The following is a 7447-nucleotide window of genomic DNA, read 5'->3' on the forward strand; positions in this document are numbered from 1 at the left end:
AGAATTGTCAATGACAGGCCCCAACAGGAAAAGCTGTACATTGCATCTCCTCTAAGAAATTGACTACCCCAGCAACTTAGCCAATGAGAGACTATCATCTGCTTTCCTTCAGAAGAACTCACCCCAAATTCCTCCTTTTTCTCTGTAAAGTAACTCTCCTTTGTTGGACTTGCCTATGCCTTTGGCTATAGCTTGCTTGTCCTGAATTGCAATTTGGTTACTGAGTCCAAATTTATGCTGCTCACCCCATGACAGAACAATAAAATAAAGAAGAAGAGGTGTTGGGGCAAGGAACAAGGACTTTATTCAAAAAGCCAGCAGACAGACAACATGGTGGAACACTATCCCAAAGAACCATCTTATCCAAGTTAGAATTCAGGCTTTTCTTATCCTAAAAGGGAAAAGGGTGTGACTAGTTACTGCAGACTTCTTGGTGCCGGCCAGACCCAGGAGGGGATGTGATAATCCTCTGTTCTTGCAGCTGTCCATGTTGGTTTGGTCAGAATGTTCCTGTAAACCTCCAGTAAGACAAATGTTATTTTCTGTTCTGCAACTTTTTATCTCTATGTGAATGAGAAGTGTTACAGCTTTAAAGGTCAAGCCTGGGATGCAGAGCTTTGAAAAACAGGGCGATCATGTATATTTCATACTATAGGCAACATTCTTTTACTGATTGATGAGGCAAAGGTGCAGAGCCAGCATGACTAAGCACAGGCAACAGAGCGCAAAAGTTGGAGCTAAAAGAATAGACCCAGTGTGGAGTCAGGTTTGTTCTTCTCTGTTACAGTTCCTCTGCTGTTCCCAAATAAACCCATTTTTGCTGGTAAAATAACTTTTATTTTTAAAGTCAACAGAGTAAAGAAGGGAATCCTTTCCGAGTGAGTACAAATGAGAAAGGACAAGGTGGTTAGTTCTTGCAGTGTGGGGTACAGGGTATTCCTTTGCCCTCTTAAGGTTCAGATCAAGGTTCTGCCACTCACTAGACATGGAACCGAGCAGGACCCTGTGGGGCCTTTCTGGGTCAGACCCCCTCCCCGATATCCTCTGCTGTAGCTTCTCTCTGAAGTCCCCAGATACAGTATCTCATGCGTATTTCCTGAGTTTTTCAGTTGCTAAAAACCACCACCAAATGGAAGAAATTAACTACTGGGTGATCTTGAGCACGTGATCCCCCAGACCTTCTGGCGCCTAGGGGTTGATAGTGTTGACTGACTGTTACCCCACTATCAACCAATCAGAAGATTGTGCACAAGTTGATCATGTAACCTGTGACCCCCTCCCCCCCCGATCTGGCCTTTAAAAATACTTAGCTGAAACCCTTCAAGGAGTTCAGGGTTTTCTTGGGCATGGGCTCCCTGTCCTCTTAGCTCGACCCGCAATAAACTTTTGTCTGCTCCAAACTCCAGTGTTTTGATTTGTTTGGTCTGTGTGTGTTGGGCACGTGAACTTGTGTTCGGTAACAGACATACAACTTTGGGAAGATCACTTAACCTGTCTCCGTTCAGTTTTCTCATTTGTAAAGTAAGAATGATGCTAATACTTACCCACAGGATTGTTGAGATAGTAATATGAATCAATATATAATTAAAAGCAGCTCCTGGAACATGGAGTGGTATAATTGCCTCAGATAAGGGGTTTTCCAGAGCCTAAGCCACACAGGTCAGCAAACAAGTGAACCCAAGAAAAAAAGGAGTTTTGTTGCAAGAAAATCTGATATGGACCCCACTCCTATATTGCCTATGGAGGGCTTAATGCTGATAAAAGAAAATTTCACATGTGGAGATACAGGGAAATCATTCTGGCTTATACATGAGTTAACTTGAATTTTATGTTAACTAAAATAGCCTGTTTGTGGCCTATCAAACATGCCTTGTACATCTGCTTTAATTATTAAAGTAAAGGGCACGGTGACCAGAAGTAAAGAATGCCCATGTTAAAAATAAAGATTAAATACCCCTTTTCCTGGGACACCAAGCTGGTCCTCCTTTGATGATAAGACACCCTTCCCAGGTGCCAAGGCCACACTGTACATGCGGTATGCGTACATGCTGGACTGGTTTTGTTGTCGTTGTTTGAAACTGTGAAGAAAAGTTTCTCTGATTTTAATATTCTTTGTTCTGATAAGATATAAAACTGTGCTGGAAACCATGCTTCTCTGGAGCAGTTTCTCAGAATAATCTGGGAAGCAGGCTTCCAGGCTACTCCTCAGTTTGACTCAAATAAAATTCTCCTCCATTCTTATTGTTTATTGATTATTTTCATTGACACTGCCCAGCAAGATGTAGTGCTCAGGAAGCTACAACGCTATTTGGGGTGAAGTTGCCGGTCTCTCTGCTGTGTATCCTTGCCCCATGTGTGTGCTTTCTCCTGTCTCCTTTAGATAAATAAAGCTTGTCTGATTTTCCAGAAGTGTGATCTTCCCACAAGTCCTAAAGTGCAGCTGACATTTGTCGATATAGCAGCCCTGAAAGGTCACCAGCAAGGAGACTTGCAAGGGGAGTACACCGTCTCCAGGACCTGAAAGTTGTTCACTCCAGGGCTGGAGGTGGAGGTGCCTTCTTTTTAAGATATTTATAACTCCGGATGCCAAACAAAGAACCTTGTTATCCAACTGGTCAGGCTAAGGAAAGATCCCCCAAAAGATTAGCTGGTTCTATGCCATTATGTGTAATTATAAATTACACATCCTCTCCTTGTGTTTCACAACATTCAAAAGCAAAGTCTGTCTCAGGTCAAATTATTTTCACTATAAATGATATCTCAATGTTCAAGAGCATAATACTTAGCCACAAGGGTCATAAACTCCTAAACTTATAAAACGTGTTTTAGAAAAGTGCACGACATCATTAGCGTGTCTATACTAAGAAGTTTGTACAAAAGATGCTTAATATCCATTTAAGAGGTAAATGAGGTCATTTTTTCTTTTTCTTTTCTCAGTTGCCCCTATATTCTGTTTTTCCTTCCTATGAGTAATATTTAGCTAGGTACAAGGTCACTTAACTGGAGAACACAGTCCCCAAGCCTCCCTTGCAGCTAAGTATTGCCACATTTCAATTCTCATAATGACGTAAGAGCAGAAACGTTGTATGTAACTTCTGCCTAAGGGATGGCTTACCCTGAAGTTCCTTTCCCTCTATTTGCTTGGATTGGAATGTGGAAGTTGCAGTAACCTGATTTCAGCCTCACAAAGGAAAACTATTCCTGAAAGCTGGAGTAGTTCTCCTTTCTTGTGCCATAAATCTCTTCGGCAGTTTGTTGGAACCTATAGACCCTTCTTAGAATAACGTTTTGTAAAGTTTAAAATAAGATATGTAAGATTACAAAGTAAATGGGGCAGGGTATAGCTCAGTGGTAGAGTGCATGCTTAGCATGCACTAGGTCATGGGTTCAATCTCCAGTACCTTCACTAAAAAATACAATAAAAAATTAAAAAGAAAAAGATTACAAAGTAAAATTAATTCAACATGAAAGCAAAATGTTTTAAACAACAAATGTGTAATACGATAGGTGTTTACTAACTCGGTAAATACGATCTAGTAGCAAATCTAATAACTGTGACTTTGAAAATGACCATAAATGATATTTCAAGATTATCTGCATTAACTCTAATAAGAATACCTATGATTGTATGGTGAAAAATTTACTGTTAATACTGCTATATTCCTGTGGCTTTGTTGCCAACATTTATAATTGAAGGAAATGATACGTTTCAGTAAAATTTTAGTGAAAATAGGGTTAATCGTTTTGCCATCCATTTATGGTATTCCTGAATTCTACCCATGAATGTGGTAAGTACACGTCTGGTCCCTGTTACCGAGTACAAACTCGTTCTGCCCGCCGCATGACAGGCCAGTAAATAAGGAGACAAGGTGTTGGGGCAAGGAATAGCGACTTTATTCGGAAAGCCGGCAGACCGAGAGGCTGGCAGACTAACGTCTTGGAGAACCATCCTGCTCCAGTCAGAATACAGGCTCCTTTTATACAAAAAAAACAAGGGAGGGGGTGTGGTTGTTGTTGCAAACTTCTTGCTGCAGGCGTTCTTTGTTCTTGCAGCCGTCCATGTGGGTCAGGTCATGGTGTCCCTGTAAACCTCCCACAAAACAAAGGTTATTCTCTACTTTGCAACTTGCCATCTCTACATAAGTGCAGAAGCGCTGACGTCCTTAAAGTTCGGAACCTCGAGTATAGGCTCTCCTGTCTATCTCAGGCTAAAGGCAACATTCTTTTACAAAAGGAGCAGAGCCAGCAAGACCAAGCCTGGAAGACAGGGCACAGTGGTCAATCTAAAGGAACAGATCCAACATAAAGTCAGATTTGTTCCCCTCTATTACACTGTGACCTTCACCTCCTGGTGTTACTCCATGGTTATGTTACTTCACGAACAAAGGGACTTTGTGGATGTAACAAAGATCACCTTAAAATACGGAGATTTGCCTACATTTTTTAGGTCTGGGTGGCATAGCATAATCATATGACCCTTTAAACCCAGAAGAGGAAGATGGGAGAGGAAGCCAGAGAGATGAGGGTACATAGGGAAGTCTGAGACTGGACTCATGAGAAAGGCTCAGCTCACTGTTGCTGGCTTAAATATGGAGGGGCCCACGTGGAAAGCACGAGAAGGAAATCAATTCTGCCAACAATGAGCTTGGAAATGAAACTCTGTGCGATAAGTAGATACTATGTAAGCAGCTCGGTTTGTGATGATTTGTTGCGTCAGCAACAGAAAACTTAATATAATGGACTCCAGGTTATACCCCAAGGAAATAGTTAAGGAACAAAGAAGAAGGAAACTAGATACAAAAAGTTCTGCAAAGAAGAGCTCTCCACCAGCCAGGACTGGCCAAACTATTAATGAGAGAGAAGAAAATCTTTTATAAGTTGAGTAAAGCTCTGGTTATGAAAGAATATTAGTTTATGTGACGTGTACAATGAGGAAAGATCCAGAACCAAGTCTTGAAAAACTCTTATGTTTAATGGAAAGGGGGAAAGATACACCTTAAAGAGACATGGGAATAGCCAGAAAGGCAGAAGAAAAACTCGGGGACTGATATCACAGAGCAGTACACATGAGGTTAAGGTGCTCAGTCCTGTTAAAAATCAAGTAAGAATAAACTGGAAAATACCCTTTGGATTTGACAAGAAGAGGAATACTCGCAGACCTGAGCTTGGAAATGCAAAGGACCAAAGTGTTCAAAATAATCTTGAAAAAGAAAGGACTTCCACAACCTGACTTAAAGACTTACTATATAATAATCAAAGAGCGTGATATTGGTGTACGGATAAACCACTAATTCTCCCTAATCCAGGGGTCCTTCAGTACTTTTCTTCATGCTCATTTAACCATTTATTAATATATAGAGAGATTTTACTCACTTTTTTAGTAAGTAGAATATGGTTCACACTGCTCTGATTCTTACTTTATTCAGCAAGCCATAGCAGTCCCTCCAGGTCACAGTAGTAGTGAGAAGGAAAAGCTGGGCTGGGCTAACTGATAAATCTAAGTTTAATAAGTGTCGGTTTACTGATCTGTTCCTGCCAGATAAGTTCTGGTTTACGGATTCCTTGCTTCTGCTTTTGTGACACTGCTGAGCTGTTCGCGCCCCATTGGCCTTTAAACCCCAAGGTTGTAACCAACCCTATAAAAGCTCACGCACACGTCCTAGAGGCGCTCAGAGCTGCGGAGCGTAAGCCCCTCTGAGCCCGCCGGCGTAATAAACCTGAGGACTGCAACCCTCTGAGTGGTGCTTGTTTCTTGGCTGGCCTGTCATTTCCGAGTCATTTTTAATAATTACCTGAAATTCATCATGATCCTTATGAAACTCACTTTATTTCCAATTTTTGCCACTTGTGAACAATCCATAAGTGTTGGAAGGATTCCCAGGAGGAAAACTGGTGGGTTGAACTGTAATTTGACATAACAGATACTGCCAGATAACTTCCTTTTAAGTCCATCACAATTTTCAGTAATGCCAAGAAAATTATTCTTTCTCTGTCATTAACAATGAGTATTAGCTTCTCAATCTATGTAAAGTGATCTCATTGTTGTGTTTATTTGAACAGTCAAACAGATCTGGTGAGTTGAATTACCAACTGGAAAACAAAATGCAAGGTCAATTTGGAAAACAAAGAACAAAAATTGAGAGTGTAGCCACAGGGTTCAGCACTCAAGAAGGAAATACTCCAGCAATTTAAATGCTAAAGCCTCTGATGTTTGGAGACCAATGCTGCTAACTAATCGATTCATTCTTTGTTGAAGCTACTATTCTGTTCAGATTCAAGGTTAAGGAGGCTAAATTCTACCCCTACAGGCAACTGGTTGTTAAAGGGTGCACTTCAGCCCAGTTGCATTAGGTCTCTTCATTCCCGTCGGACGGTGATATCCAAGGTGATGCTGAATGTGGTGAGGGACACTGAAGAAGCAAGAATTTTCCACAGTGGTGTTAGCAGCGAGGGGGGCCCTAAATTAGGAGGCCCACCAAAGCATGGGTCCTTGCCACCAGCTGTGAAAGATTTTACAGCAGAGGCAAAGGGACAACATGAAAAAGCTGCTTTATTTTCTCAAAAGAGGAAAAGGAAGGAAAGCGCTCAAATGAGGAGAAGGGAAGGAAGTGCTCAAGCAGGGAAAGAAAGCTCTCAAGGGGGAAGTTATCAGCCACGATGGCCGGTGGAGACAGCTCCAGCACCGGGTAGGGCCACGTGGATTTTTATGAGCGGCTTCTGCCATCACGTCTTCCCTTCCAGGTGTGATGGAACCAATCAGTCCTTGTATGAGTTTCTCTGGTTGTTGTCATGGCCATTGTCAACTGTCATGGCGCTGGTGGGTGTGTCATTTAGCAGCTAATACATCACAGTGAGCGTAGAATGAGGATCAAGGTCCACTGGAAGTCACATCCTCCACCATCTTAGGCTCCGTTGTTTCGAATCAGTGCTTGTTTCTTCTCTTTGCAACTGCCTCCTGAGACTTAGATAAGAGTAATTGGTTTCTATTTGAGAGAAGGGCAGGGGATCTGGGTGGGCAACTGCCTTGGTAACTTGGTAAAAGGAAAGTTGGTCTTCATCATAATGCCTGTAACCTGGTGGACACAGCATTCCCCCCTTCCCCACCAAAATCTCCAGAGATTCTGTTCAGCCATGAAAGTTTTAAAGGAAAATGGAGGCGTAATCTCAGTTAATCGTTGAAATAGGTGGTCAGAGTCACTGCCATCCCCCAATGCCTGCAGGCTTGTCCTAATCAACGGCTTGAGCCTGCTCTTCTATGACTCAGGGAGGCCTGGGAGACTTCAAATTTCCTATAAACAAGAGGCAGGGGTCAGGAGGGACACAGGGTCCTGCCCGGTATCAGTAGTTCTTTCATATCCGTGTCCCATGTTACTGGGAAAAGTGAAATAAGAATTACCTTGGTTCTTAGTCACCTGTAAAAAAAAAAAAAAAGAATTTTTAACAAGAG

Source organism: Camelus ferus, chromosome 34 (genome assembly GCF_009834535.1).
Source record: "Camelus ferus isolate YT-003-E chromosome 34, BCGSAC_Cfer_1.0, whole genome shotgun sequence".
NCBI lineage: Eukaryota > Metazoa > Chordata > Mammalia > Artiodactyla > Camelidae > Camelus > Camelus ferus.